Raw genomic sequence first — 16338 nt, forward strand, 5'->3', positions numbered from 1 at the left:
CAAATTTGGGAAAGTGCAGCAGACCCGTGAGTCTGAAGATTTCAAGGATATATTTGTGTGTGTGTGCTCAGTCTTGTCTGACTCTTTACAGCCTTATGGACTGTAGCCCGCCAGGCTCTTGTGTCCATGGTTTTATACCAGTGTGGAATCTAGAGTAGGTTGCCATTTCCTCCTCCCAGGAATCTTCCCAAGCAAGGGATCAAACCGGGTTTCCTGCATTGGCAGGTGAGTCTTTACCACTGAGCCACCTGGGAGGTCAAGGGCATGTATGACAGTGGCAATCATGCACTTAGCAGTGGAAGGACAGCTGGATGGTTGCTCATGTGATGAGAGATGAAACAACCTTCAATCTGAATGAATTTCTGTAAGCCATCTAATTGGGTACTTATTTCAGTCTAACAGGATGAAGGAAAGAAGGAATATAAGACACATCTTATTGATTTATCAATTGTATTAAGAGGGAATAGAGTATTACCTTGTGGCTCAGACAGTAAAGAATCTGCCTACAATGTGAGACGCCTGTGTTTGATCCCTGGGTTGGGAAGATCCCCTGGAGGAGGCCATGACAACCCACTCCAGTATTCTTGCCTGGGAAATCCCCAGGGACAGAGGAGCCTGGTGGCCTACAGTCCATGGGGTCACACAGAGTTGGACATGACTGAGAGACTAAGCATACACACACAGAGTATGTACAAGTCATTAAGAACCCACGCCATTAGTTTCATTAATAATACAGTCAATTGACATTTTCAGATGTATTTTATGGGATGTCTTAGGCTTGAAAGTACAATCCAAACTGAGGAATAAACTATCGCTCTTCTCACATTAAAAAGAAAGTAGTTATGGTGCAGTCAAATATACAACATTTTGGGGACATTGCATCCATATATAAACCTATTTTCTTTACTTGCTGAATCAATAGTCTTTTGGGTATTAATTTATAATGAAGTTGTTAATATTGATAATGATACTTCAGCATATTTTGATAATACCGTTAATGATTGTTATTCATATAAATTAAATGACTAATATATAAAGATCAAAGAAGGCTCAAATACCCTAAATTTATGGAAGTCTTTTGGTCCAGACAAGTTCCTTTCGTTCTATTCATATACTGAAGAGCCCAGTGATATTTTTGCATACCGTCTTTATTGACATAGCTAAAAGGCCAGTATCCAAGTTTTTGCCATTTGTAGGAAAATTATATACAGGGATAAGTGAAAGTGACTGAAGTCACTCAGTTGTGTTGGACTCTTTGTGACCCCATGGACTGTAGCCTACCAAGATTCTCCATCCATGGGATTTTCCAGGCAAGAATACTGGAGTGGGTTGCCATTTCCTTCTCCAGGGGATCTTCCTGACCCAGGGATCGAACCCAGGTCTGCTGCCTTGTAGGCAGATGCTGTACCTTCTGAGCCACAAGGGAAGCCCGCAGGGATAAGTAGTCCTTACTTTATTTAACTTTGTATCTGAGTTTTGGTTTACATGATACTTATAACTTTAGGAAAAATCTCATCTCCTTCCCAAATTGGAGAAAGACAATGCCAGTGGAATTTCCTCACTAATTAGATGTGGGTTATGAGAGAATACTGAGGATGACTCAAATTTTTTGACATGAGCAATGAGAAGGATGGAGTTATCATGAATGAAATGAGAAAGACAATGGGAAGTAGGAACGCATTTTGGAGGGAAGATTGAGGGTCAGTTTTGGATGAGTTTAGCATAAAATGTGTGGCATCCAATTGGAAAATTGAGAAAATGGTTAGATATGAGTGTCTGAAATTCAGAAGGGTATCATGGTATGGAGTTGTAAATTTAAGTCTCAAAGTATAAATAGTGTGTAAAACCATAGACTAATTAAGTGAGAATTAGGTAGGCAAGAGAAGTGGTCCCAAGGCTAAACACTGTAGCCTTTTAGGAGGCTGGAAAAGTGAGGACAAATCAGCAAATGGGATTTAGAAGTAACAAGCGATGCGAAAGCAAAACCAGGAAAGGAAGGCGTGTTGGAAGCCGAATGGTGAAGGTTGTTTTCAGGAAGAGCAAGTGATCAGCTGCATCAGGTGTCTTTGAAAGGTCAGGTAGGAGTTCACTGCTTGATTTGGCAAAGTGAAGGTCATTGGTGACATTGGTAACCAGAGTTTTGGTACACGGTAGGGGGAAGCTTGACTGTAATGAGGTTAAAAGAAAACAAGATAGAAATTTAAGGTGGCAAACATCAACAATCTTATAAAATAATGCAGAGGGAAGCAGAATGATTGAGTTATAGCTGGAGAGGGAACGGGGCCAAGAGAAAAGCAAATTCAAGATGGGAGAAATCACAGCTGATAAAATTAAAAGCTTCTGCACAACAAAGGAAACTATAAGCAAGGTGAAAAGACAGCCTTCAGAATGGGAGAAAATAATAGCAAATGAAGCAACTGACAAACAACTAATCTCAAAAGTATACAAGCAACTCCTGCAGCTCAATTCCAGAAAAATAAATGACCCAATCAAAAAATGGGCCAAAGAACTAAATAGACATTTCCTCCAAAGAAGTCATATAGATGGCTAACAAACACATGAAAAGATGCTCAACATCACTCATTATTAGAGAAATGCAAATCAAAACCACAATGAGGTACCATTTCACACCAGTCAGAATGGCTGCGATCCAAAAGTCTACAAGCAATAAATGCTGGAGAGGGTGTGGAGAAAAGGGAACCCTCTTACACTATTGGTGGGAATGCAAACTAATACAGCCACTATGGAGAACAGTGTGGAGATTCCTTCAAAAACTGAAAATAGAAGTGCCTTATGACCCAGCAATCCCACTGCTGGGCATATACACTGAGGAAACCAGGATTGAAAGAGACATGTGTACCCTAATGTTCATCACAGCACTGTTTATAATAGCCAGGACATGGAAGCAACCTAGATGTCCATCAGCAGATGAATGGATAAGAAAGCTGTGGTACATATACACAATGGAGTATTACTCAGCCATTAAAAAGAATATGTTTGAATCAGTTCTAATGAGATGAATGAAACTGGAGCCGATTATACAGAGTGAAGTAAGCCAGAAAGAAAAACACCAATACAGTATGCTAACACATATATATGGAATTTGGAAAGACAGTCACGATAACCCTGTATGTGAGATAGCAAAAGAGACACAGATGTATAAAACAGTCTTTTGGACTCTGTGGGAGAGGGAGAGGGAGAGGGTGGGATGATTTGGGAGAATGGTATTGAAACATGTATAATATCATATAAGAAATGAATCACCAGTCTAGGTCCGATGCAGGATACAGGATGCTTGGGGCTGGTGCACTGACCCAGAGGGATGGTATGGGGAGGGAGGTGGGAGGGGGATTCAGGATTGGGAACACGTGTACAGCCATGGTGGATTCATGTTGATGTATGGCAAAACCAATACAATATTGTAAAGTAAAAAATAAATAAATAAATAAAATAAAATCTGAAAAAAAAAAAAAAAAGAATGTTTTGGTAGAGAGGGACAATTGACAGCAAGGAATTTCTGGAAGATGTCTTTGAGCAAGTGGGAAGAGATGACGTCTACTGGAAGCATAGCCCTGGTGGGTTTTATCTATGGTGGGAAGAGGGAGAGCGGAGAAAGGACTGATGCTTGTGGATGAGAGTTGTGGTGAAATAGGAAACAGTCATCAGTTAAGGATGAGGATAGGGGAAACGTTGCTTGTTCAAGGACAGGAGAAGGCATACTATAGCTATCTAGGGAAATATAGTACAGCTGTCAGAGTTCCTTAAGAACTCAATTCAATTTAATACTCAAGTGAGGCTGGTTAGCATACTTGTATGGTTTCCTTCAGCCATGTCAACTGTCTGGGTAGGGGACTGTGGCGTTGAAATTATTTATGACCAGAACTGAGAGTTTACACGTATATATTGTTTTACATTTAAGATTATCATCTAAAAAAGGTGATGTGAGCATTTCAGAAGTGATGTGAGCATTTCACAGTATGCTTTATGCTGCTTCAGATTACTCACTATTCATTAAATTCTAGTGTGAGGCTCCATGGTTAGTAAAGTAGACACAATTCTTATTCTTAGAGTTTACACTTACCGTAAACTAAGTAGATGTTCCTGGAAGGAACGATAACAGGCCCAGATGACATAGGCTTGGCATATGGAGGGCCATGACATGTGGAGGACCATCTACTTAAACTGGAAAATGAATGACTGTTTTGAAAATATTAAACACAGGTGCAAAGAACTTATATGGCTCTCAATTGTTTCCAATATTTTAAATTAGGAGTTCTCAAACTTTGATCTCAGGACACTTAAAAATAATTTTTATTTATGTATTTATTTTTGGCTGTGCTGTGATGGCTTTTTTTCTAGTTGCGAGGAGTGGGGGCTGCTCTCTAGTGGTGTATGGACTTCTCATGCCATGGCTTCTCTTGTTGTGGAGTATGGGCTCTAGGTGTGCAGGCTTCAGTAGCTGTGCCACCTGAGCTCAGTAGTTGCGGCTCCTGGGCTCCAGAGCACAGGCTCAGTAGCTGTGGCACACAGGCTTAGTTGCTTCAAGGCATGTGGGATTTTCCTGGACCAGGGATCAAACCCTTGTTTCCTGCATTGGCAGGTGGATTCTTTACCAGTGAGCCACCAGGGATGCCCTCAGGACACCTTTATACACTTAAAAAATCTTGAGGAGTCCACAGAAATTTTGTATATGTGGTTAAATTTATTGATATTTACACATAAAAATTAAAAGCAAGACACTTAAAATATTTTTTTCATTTTAAATAAAAATAAACCCAATTTAATTGGAGTAAAAGATCATTGATCAATAATTTGTTTTGTTTTTCTTGGGGGGTTTACTTTGCTTTTTCTTTGATGAGTATGTCTCTGTGAAACATAAAATCAGTGAAGTTTAAGGAAATCTGGAATTTAATCATTCCAATTTTTCTAGTGCAAACCTGGAAACCGAGGTCCAAAGAAGTGACAATTCATGGTCTCAGTGATGGTTAGGGATGACTTAGCTGTTTTAAAATAAAAAATGTGAATCTATCAATTTGAGTTGTTGTCAAAACTATTATGTAAAATTAGTATGAAAATGGAGTACTTCAAATACACTAACTTATCATCTAGATTTGATCAACCATCCATCCTAAAATAAATCTAATTTTTGTTGTTGTGTCTCCTATTCACACAAGACTAATTATCCAGAGGCAGCTACTTAAAGATGAGGCAGAAGGTCGGGAAAGGATTAAGAAGTTGCTCTTGGGTTTTCTTTGTAATTTCAAATCCTTTTAAGTCTTGGAGACATTGTAGTGTATTATTCACTTGCTTCAGGAACATCAAAGGCAAAAAGGAATGAAAAGAAAAGAATAGAAGGCCATTAAAGAGTGTAGAGTTTTCTAAAATCTATTTGCTTTGCTATCCATGGCAATAAATACCCCTTTGACAACGAATGTATATAAATGGGCAGCACTTGGAGCTGCTGCAAATCTTCTTTAGCTGTTGCACACTTTTAATTATGAACTAAGAAACAGCATGAATCCCAACTGCATCTTTAGGAGAAGTGCAAATTCAATATCAGTGCTACTCCTTGATACTAGAAGCAGCTGATGTATATCTATTGTGAATATCTGTCCATCATGTATCTATCATACATCAATTTATTCCCCCCACACCCATCCCCCCCCACCCCCCAGCCTCCAGCCCACACACATTTCAGAGGTATTTCTGGAAGGAAGAGAAATTATTATCTGCTATGTTAAGCAGAAAGGTCTTTCATTAATCAGAATATTTTCATGATGGAGGTAATGTATACTCAGCAAGCTAGCTAGAAATTTGAAATGCATAAATAAGAATTCTGGCAAAAACCAAGACAAACATGTTTTCAGTATTATTTCTCCCCCTGGCTTTTTAAGACAGATAGCTTAACCTCATTTTGAAGACAGTAGTACTTACTTACACAAGAGAGAAAAGGAACGATCAGCTGTGTTCGACCTCACTCAGCCTTGAGCTCCCTGTCTACTACCATTTGCTTCTTCCAAGATACAACAGAGTAACATGTCTTATCAAATAGCTACCTGCAGTGAGGTTACAGGCTTTCACTAAGGTTAAAGAAGATGAAGGCTTAGGCTTAGTCGCTAAGTCATGTCTGATTCCTGTGACCCCATGGACTGTAGCCCACCATGCTCCTCTGTCCATGGGATTTTCCAGGCAAGAACACTGGAGTGGGTTGCCATTTCCTTCTCCAAAACAAGGTGAATGTTGTATATAAATGAAACATTTAGCTGAGTCTTAGAAATGCATTGTAGGACAAACAGCATTCACTCAACAAATATTTGAGCACCCAGTATGGTGGCTGTCAGCCCTGATGGCATATTAACCCCACTGGGGAAGGCTTTGAAAAACACCATCAGTGCCCTGGTGAAATCCCAGATCAGTTAAATCATTGTCTTTAGGGTAAGGTTCAATGATCATTTGTTTTAAACTCCCCAAGTAATTCTAATATGCTAGACACCACACACTGAAGGTGAATAAAGCCAGGTTCTTCAAGAAACTCACAGGTTGATATGGAAGGCAGATATATATGCAGAAAATTGCACTGAAATGCCATATGAGATATGTAATATGCATTTTTCAAACTGTTCTCTGTTCTGGAACTATACACATGTATAGTCCTTCTAATCCATGAAACCCTGCCATTTGTCATTATTATCATCATTTTACAGATGTTGAAATTAAATTTCAAAAAGCTTAGTAAGTTGACCAAGGTCATATGCTAGTAAATGGAACAACGGATGTTCAGTCTGTGTTTCTGTGAGTCCAGAGTTTACTCTCTTTCCGCTATGGCAAAACTGTCCTGGGATCAGACAAAATCATTTGAGTTGACTCCAGGATGAGTAGACTTGGGTACTTGTGTCACTCAGTCTAAGCTTGTACTGCTCCCAAGACAAGACAGTAAATTGAGAGACAAGTTGTTGGGTCAAGGAATGGCAACTTCATTCAGAAAGCCAGCAGACAGAAAAAATGGTGGACTACTGTCCCAGAGAACTGTCTTAACTGGATTAGAATTCAGGCTTGTATTTATACTAAAAGGGGAGGGGGTGTGGCTAATTGCTACAAACTGCTTGCTGCAGGAATTCTTAGCTCTTACAGCTGACACTTTAGGTCTAGCCACAATGATCTTATAAACCTCCAATAAGACAATTGTTATTTTTTGTTCTGCAACTTTTTATCTCTGTATGAAGGTTAAAGTGTTATAAACTTAAAGGTAAGAGTCTTGAGAATGGGCTTCCCATATATTTCAGCTTGTAGGCAGCATTCTTTTACAAAAGGTACAGAGCCAGCATGAGCAAGTGCATCTGAAGGAATAAATCCAATATGGAGTCAGGTCCTTCTCTGTTGTGGGTGTTAGTTGCTCAGTAGTGTGTGACTCTTTGCAACTCCGTGGACTGTAGCCCACCAGGCTGTTTTGTCCATGGACTTCTCGAGGCAAGAGTACTGGAGTGGGTTGCCCTTCCCTTTTCCAGGGGATCTTCCCAACCCAGGGACAAACCCATGTCTCCTGCATTGCAGGCAGATTCTTTACTGTTTGAACTACGAGGGAAGCCAAAATCAAAGCACTTAGGTTGCCAAATTTCTGGGCTCCTCTGTCCATGGGATTCTCCAGGCAAGAATACTGGAGTTGGTAGCCGTTTGCTTCTTCAGGGGATATTCCCGAACCAAGGATCGAACTCGGGTCTCCTGCATTACAGGTGGATTCTTTACCATCTGAGTCACTAGGAAAGCCCTTCTTCTTTGTTACACCTGGGCAAGAGGATAAGGGTTCAAGGGTGTGTCAAAGACACTGAGGCATGAAAATGTATGACTTATTTGGAAATTATGCAGAGATCCATGAAGCTATCTAGCGTGGTGAATGATGAAAGGTGAAACTATAGAAGTAAGCAAAGACTATATCATAAGTGTTTAACTGTCTTAATTAAACATCAAAACGTTAAGGACATATAAAGTAAATCTACAGAGACTCAGAGTGGTTGCCTATTATCTGTCTTCCCGGTAACTTCTTTTGTCCTGGGAATATCCCTCGGACATTTTACAGATATGCTCTACTCTCTTTCCCAACCACATCATTACAGGATTCTTACAGGTTCATTTGCCCTTTCTTGACTCTGACAAATTGATCTCTCTCTGTTGGCTCAGGAGTGTGACTCCAACAAGCTTTTCTGATCTAGAAATGAGGAATAAAGTTAGTTCCTTTCAGCTGATGGATACTGTGGGACGTGAAGCCCAGGAGCTACTGGCAACCATTTTGCTGCTAAATGTAAGGAAAGAGAAAAACACCCACCTTCATTGGGTTTCTGTCAGAGACAGGAGCTGAGACAGAGCATCTCTGATTCTGACTGCCCTTTAGGTTCATCGGTATTCCTAAACAAGTTAGGATGATCTATGCTCTTTGCTATAACTGACAGCTCCCAAATCTCAGTGGCTTAAACAACACTGACTTGTTTCTTGACCATGCTGATATCTATCACAGATAAGTGGAGGGGTCTGTTCATCATGAGCTTCCCTGGTGGCTCAGATGGTAAAGAAGCTGCCTGCAATGTAGAAGACATGGATTCAGTCCCTGGGTCAAGAATATCCCCTGGAGAAGGGCATGCTTACCCACCCCAGTACTCTTGCCTGGAAAATTTCATGGAAGAGGAGGCTGGTGGGCTATAGTCCATGAGGTCGCTAAGAGTTGGACACGACTGAGCGATTTCACTTTCCCTTTTCACTTTCATGCATTGGAGAAGGAAATGGCAACCCACTCCAGTGTTCTTGCCTGGAGAATCCCAGGGACGGGGGAGCCTGTTGGGCTGCCGTCTATGGGGTCACACAGAGTCGGACACGACTGAAGCGACTTAGCAGCCGCAGCAGCAGAGCGACTTTCACTTTCTGTTCACCATAGGCATGTAAGCGTCCAGGTTTATGGAGCAGACCCACCTCAAATGTTACTGCTCACCATACCAAAGAGAAATAAGCTAGGTCTGAAGGGTCTCTCACCAATAATTAAAGCCCATAAATGATGTATGTCACTTCTGTTCCTAAAGTCATTGACCAAGAGGAGTTTTGTTGTAGCACTTAAGCACAGGGATCATAAAGGACGTGCCATAAGGGCAGACTTGGGGAGAACCAGAAAACAGTTGTGTAACAGCATTAGTGACTATCATGATAACCTTCCTATAGTTTTTTTTGTCTTTCTTATTTTTTAAAATTGAAATATAGCTGATTTACATTATTGTTTTAGCTTTACGTATACAAAGTAGTCCTCACATGAGATGTGCTATTACCCTTTTAATTTTTAACTTAGTACATTAAGTTTTACTTTCATAAAGTAATTAATGCCTATAAAGTAAATGGTGCTAAAGGCTTTTAAGAAAAGCAAGAGTCTTCCCATCATGTCCAGTCCTGATCCCAAGAGACAATCACTTTCAAGTTTTTAAGGTACCACTTCCCTTTGCTGTGCCAATTACTTCTCTCCTAGCTGCTTTTATCTGTCCCAAATGTGTTGCTATCTATTATGCAAAATGCTCTTGAGTTAGGATTTTTATTTTAGTATGAATATTTCTGGCAGCAAATGTGAAATATTTGCTATTGTCTTCTTTCCCACCTATGTTATCTTTGCAGATGACACCTCCTTTATGGCAGAAAGTGAAGAGGAACTAAAAAGCCTCTTGATGAAAGTGAAAGAGGAGAGTGAAAAAGTTGGCTTAAAGCTCAACATTCAGAAAACGAAGATCATGGCATCTGGTCCCATCACTTCATGGGAAGTAAATGGGGAAACAGTGGAAAGAGTGTCAGACTTTATCTTTTTGGGCTCCAAAATCACTGCAGATGGTGACTGCAGCCTTGAAATTAAAAGATGCTTACTCCTTGGAAGGAAAGTTATGATCAACCTAGACGGCATGTTAAAAAGGATAGACATTACTTTGGCAACAAAGGTCCATCTAGTCAAGGCTATGATTTTTCCTGTGGTCATGTATGGATGTGAGAGTTGGACTGTGAAGAAAGCTGAGCGCTGAGGAATTGATGCTTTTGAACTGTGGTGTTGGAGAAGACTCTTGAGAGTCCCTTGGACTGCAAGGAGATCCAACCAGTCCATCCTAAAGGATATCAGTCCTGGGTGTTCTTTGGAAGGACTGATGCTGAAGCTGAAACTCCAGTACTTTGGCCACCTCATGCGAAGAGTTGACTCATTGGAAAAGACTCTGATGCTGGGAGGGATTGGGGGCAGGAGAAGAAGGGGATGACAGAGGATGAGATGGCTGGCTGGCATCACCGACTCAATGGACATGAGTTTGAGTAAACTCCGGGAGTTGGTGATGGACAGGGAGGCCTGGCGTGCTGTGATTCATGGGGTTGCAAAGAGTCAGACACAACTGAGCAACTGAATTGAACTGAAAAAATCTTTACTATTGTCTCATGTTTTTTTTAAAAAAACTTTATTGATACTTTATGGGGTTTCAGGAAAAGACAGAAATATGTCATGTATGTTTACGTTTCCCAATCCTTGATTTTCTGTATGCTCTGGTTGGGTTTCACTCAACTGAGATTAAAGGAGGTGGCTCAGAGTTAAAGAATCCGCCTGCTAATTCAGTAGACATGGATTCTGTCCCTGTGTCAGGAAGATCCCCTGGAGAAGTAAATGAAAGCCCACTCCAGTAAAATCTGGAAAATCTTAGGACAGTGAAGTCTGGTGGGCTACAGTCTGTGGGGTCACAAGAGAGTCAGATAGGACTTAACGACTACACAGCAACAAGTATGGAACTCTTTAAGTCCGTGGGTCTTCAAATTGTGGAGTCACAATATGGCTCCGTGGCATGACATTTGTTTGAAAGTGAATATTGCAAAAAGTGTTCCCAGGAACTATAGTGTATTTTCTTGCTACACTGGAAAGCCAAACGTGACAATTGGCTTTGGAAAATCTATGAAGTATTCTCAAGTTTACACTAAGTTGTACTACTTTGTTTTCCAAATCCTTTCCACCTAGATGCAGAATTAAAATACAAAAGCTGACCTAGCATTGGGACTCAACAGAGAGAAAAAAATTTTTAGTCTTGTCAGGTCATTGATTTTATGACACTGATTTATTTTTCCCTAGACTTCAAAAATCTTTCCAACTTTTATCCCTCTTTTCCTCTATTTTGTTTTGAAAATCCTTCTGGGGATCTCGTATAGATTTATTTTTTGGCAAGTGTTAGAAGCCTCTTGAGAATCTTTCAAGAGCATGTAAGATTGACAGAGCAGAGGACAGAGTCTGTTCTCAGAACAGTATACACTCTCTATTGTATACACAGAAACTATCATTTTGAATTTTATAGCTATTTGTAGATATTCTGAAGATGAGAATTAGGAGAAATGTTATCCTTTGTGATAGTCACAGTGACTCAGAGAAACAAGCCTTTGTGATTGACTGTTTTCCCAATTCTCAGAGAATTTTATAGGCCCGGGATTATATTTTTGTCTAGGAACTTTGTTATATTGATATGTCAAATCCATTAGAAGTATTATAGTAATGGTAGACTTGAGGCACCTCAGATATAAATACTATTGCACTGGAATACTTCTAGCTTTATCAAAATTTACAACATCCTACATTAAATTGTATATGTACCTCCAGTTGCACATATAATTTTATTAAATTATTGAGACAGTAGTCTCTTTACAAATTAAAATAAAATGAATTTAGATGACAAGAATTTCTTGAAATTCTTAGAGTTTCAAGAGTTTGGTTAGGCTAAGCGTCCCACTCCTTCTTCCTTTGGTGCTTTTATTAGATCAACCTAATACTTTATACTAAGAAAGTTAAGGAGCTTTCTTAAGAATATTGGAACTACTTTTCTTTATTTTTTGTTGAGTGAATAAGGCTGAAACATTACAGTGGTGTTATAAGTTTCTGAGCAAGGAAATTATATTTTAAGAATGGTAACTATGATATTACCCAATATGTGTTTCTTGTCTTACAAAATCCCCACTCATCTGCATGAGTAGAGAATATTTTTATGGTTGCTTCTTTGGGTCCTTCTGTGATCATCTCCAATGAAATAGGTGTTGTACTGCAGCAAACTAAATTGTTTTATTTTTAAGTAGAAACTTTTTGTTTGGATTTTTTTTAAATTTGAATTTATTTCTTTTAATTGGAGGCTAATTACTTTACAATGTTGTATTGGTTTTGCCATATATCAACATGAATCTGCCACGGGTGTACACGTGTTCCCCATCCTGAGCCACCCTCCCACCTCCCTCCCCATACCATCCGTCTGGGTCATCCCAGTGCATCAGCCCCGAGCATCCTGTATCCTGCATTGAACCTGGACTGGTGATTCATTTCTTATATGATATTATACATGTTTCAATGCCATTCTCCCAAATAATGAAAATGATCTGTTTTTCTCTCTACTCTTACTGCTTTTTTTACTCTGGCATGTAAAAAAAAATACTCTAATGGCTAGGGGCGTGGTGTTGAGTGTGACTTGCCTTCGTTTGGACCTTGACTTGACCTCTGTTGTATCTCTTCTGCTACTTACCACATGTTTTCAGTAGTTTATTTGCTGATAAATGATGGAGGTTCAAGCTGGATTTCAGAATATTAGGTGAGTAACGAGATGGGTACCAAAGCAACTCACCCTTTTCAGAAACACAGACATAGCTGGAAACATTTAGGTGTCCATCAACAGGAAAATGCACAGGAAAACTGTGGTATAGTCATACAATGGAATATGACTCAGAATTAAACAGAACAAACTGCTAATACAAGTAAAGCATGAAAGAATTTAAAAAATATTAAGTGAAAGAAATCCAATATAAAGGAATACATATATTGCAACAGGTTTTTAATTTTTAAAATTTATTGATTGATTTTTGGCCACCCAGGATGAGGGATCTTAGTTTCCTCAGAGTCTTAACCACTAGACCAGCAGGGAAGTCCTGGGAGCAATAATTTCTTTCTTTCTTTTTTTTCTTTTTAAACTATTCCTTGGAAAAGCCCAAGTTGTGTACATTTTACATTTATCTTCAATATTCTTCTCTTCACTAAGACTAGGCATTACGGAAATACATTATTCAATAGTCTCTGGGGGAAAAGTTTTTCTAGCATCTTAATTTTAAGTTTATGAAGCATAATTTTTATTTCATTTTTTAAAATTTTAAAATCTTTGTGCCTTTATTTAAAGATTTATGAATCAGGCAGCATCCAATTTAGCAGTTAGAAACTCTGAGGAATTGCATAAAATAAAAGACTTTTAAAGGCATAAGGGATCAGGAATAAGCAAGTTGTACTGAGCAAAGAATCCAAGCGCTTACTGCAAGGTTATTTTCCATTAGAGGCTGGAAAGCTTTCTTAGGCAGACGACTTAACTAGTGATAATCAGACGATTCCTGGCTGACTGGTTCAAGATTTCGTTTCTGGAAGAGCCAAAACTGCATTTACTTCTATTTTGCTAGCATGGTTTCTAACTAAACAATTCCTTTAATACTGAGTTAAGTTTTAGAATATATTGAAGGAGCTTGTGATTGATATTTTATGCATCATCAGAATTTTTTTTCCTTTTTTGCCAATAGACTCATTTGCAAGAGGAGTTTTCGGTACAAAGCCAGTTATGGTGCTTTTCTTATTTGTCTTTCCTTATCTTGACAGTAGAGTATAGATTTTACATCCAGCTTATTTATCTGGGATGTTAGTTTTAGTTAATTCCATTAAGAAGTTCACAGTCATAGTGGTAAACAAGATCAATTCCTGCTCTACTTCAAAAGCATGGAAAGCATGTAATTAGATGACACCCCTGTAGCCTATCATAGGGTATTCTAACCAACTCGTGTCAATAGCAATGATGGAAGATGTACGCTGGCTCTTACCATAATTACAGTGTTGACTGTCTTCATATTTCAGAGTAAATGACTTTAGACCTATTCAACATGAACCAATAAAATAATATAAACACTGTACCAGAAAATGAGTGTGTTAGGAGAGAGACTAAGTCTCGAATGCTAAATATTCAGGACTCCAGACAGTTTGAGCTAACTAGAGTATTAAACCTAACTCAAGCAGGTGGTCAGGAATGTTGGTGGCCTGGCTATACTGTCTCTCGGTGCAGGCTCATCCATGAGTGTGCTTTCTTGCTTATATCTTCCTGTGGCCCTTGTCTCGGTTCCTCCTTTTCCTTCTCACTAGACCTTGTTTCTTATGTCATTACCTTGGTCAGATTCTTGCTCTACTAAAGTGTTAAGAGTCTGATGGGCCTGGTTGACCATGGGCAGAAGTACTGGCGTTCTCAGACCAGTTTCCTCTTCTGTAAACATGGAAAAATAATACTTTGTAAGTTCGTGGTTAGGAATAAACTGGGTAATACTCAAGTTGAACTCAACTCTAGCTAAGAGAAAATTGCCCATCTTGACAACTCTGACCACTTTTGTGCCTGGGAGTGGGGATGGTTAAGTAGGTGAGAAATTTATTTGAAAGTAATCCCTTTCTTACGTTTTCTCCCAGGATAATTAGGTAATTTTTAAAAATTAAAACTACTAAAGGGTAGGACTTGAAATTTGTTCTCTAAAACGTCTTCTGATGACTGATTTTTAAAAAATTAATTTATTTTAATTGGAGGCTAATTTCTTTACAATATTGTAGTGGTTTTTGCCATACATTGATGTGAATCAGCTGATGACTGATTTGATAATTTAGACAAATTGTGGGATTTTAATTCCAACCTTCGGGGAGGGAGAATGCTGCTGCTGCTGCTGCTGCTGAGTCGCTTCAGTCGTGTCTGACTCTGTGCGACCCCATAGACGGCAGCCCACCAGGCTCCGCCACCCTTGGAATTCTCCAGGCAAGAACACTGGAATGGGTTGCCATTTCCTTCTCCAATGCATGAAAGTGAAAAGTGAAAGTGAAGTCGCTCAGTCATGTCCGACTCTTCGCGACCCCATGGACGGCAGCCCACCAGGCTCCTCCGTCCATGGGATTTGCCAGGCAAGAGTACTGGAGTGGGGTGTCACTGCCTTCTCCGCGGGGAGGGAGAATAATTCCCTTAAAATTCTATTCACTGTTGAGGCTCTGAGGCATGAGATTGTCCTGCTTTACAAAATCCAGAAGAATTCCATTTCCAAACTTTGGCTAGATTTGGGGTTATTTGACTGTTTACAATGTCTCCATGGTGATTTTCCAACATATTTCACACTTAATCTTAAAATGAGTATTTTCTGCCACATCTTCCACCCACTCTTTTCTCTTGCAGTAACTGTTTTGGGTGATACATAATAGTTAAATATATTCATATATATTCTGGCAGTTATGTTTACAAGTGGATATAATTGTCTAACAAGATGGTTCATTATTTCTGAGATTAAATCTTACTAATTAATTACTGTTTTTAAAAACATAAAAATTGAAACAAATTTTTTTTCACGCATCACCTTCCTTGTATTAATGATGATAAATAAGTATCACTAATCCAATATGTGATATTTATGCCAGTAAATATTGGAAAAAACATAAAACATATTCTTTAACACTAAGTTGTAGTAACAATAGCAAGCATATAATTAGTGCTTATGATGAGTTAAATGCTAGACATTATTTGACTTAAGCCTGCCTCACAATAACACTCTGAAGGAAGCAGTTTTTTCATTTTGAATTTACAGATGAGGAGATTAAATTCTAGAGAAGTAAGTACATTTCCCAAAGAAACACAGTCAATATGTGGTAGGTATGAAAGTGGAATCAGTTTCTGAATCATTTTGCTCCCAAAGTCAGCATTTTTAAGCTCTCTGTGTTTTGTCGCTTAGTATTCTGTATATAGACAGCTTTCTTTGATCTTTAAGTTGTCTGGAAGCTGTGTTGAAAAAAAATCAATTGTGGGTGAGAATAGATTTTGGTTATCAAATTCTTTTACTGAATGTTTTTGCTATAAGTATACTGATAACATTTCTGCTCATTGCCCTTGCTGGTGCAGTCAGAGATGGCATTCTGAGAGAGTCCTTTTTTCACCTGGGACATATCTTTCTTATTCAAGAGGCAATTCATCTTGTATTTCCTTTTTTTGTAGAATAAGGTATTTTCCTTCACTGTACTGTGCAAAAGCCCAGAAATGCACTAAGAGCGTTAACCAAACAATTCAAGATGATCTTAAACACTGCTACTATCTATAGACAAGGCATCCAGACAGGCCGTGAAGACGTGCATCGTGACCAGGAGGGGAAATTCTGGGGAGGACCCTGTCTACTGACATCCCTGCTTTTAGTCTCGAAAGAGATAAAATGCTGGTCTGGGAATGAAGAAATGTGAATTTTAGTACCAAATCTATCAATGAATCCTCATGGGGCTACAGA

The sequence above is a fragment of the Capricornis sumatraensis genome, chromosome 21 (assembly GCF_032405125.1).
Source record: "Capricornis sumatraensis isolate serow.1 chromosome 21, serow.2, whole genome shotgun sequence".
In the NCBI taxonomy this organism is placed as follows: domain Eukaryota; kingdom Metazoa; phylum Chordata; class Mammalia; order Artiodactyla; family Bovidae; genus Capricornis; species Capricornis sumatraensis.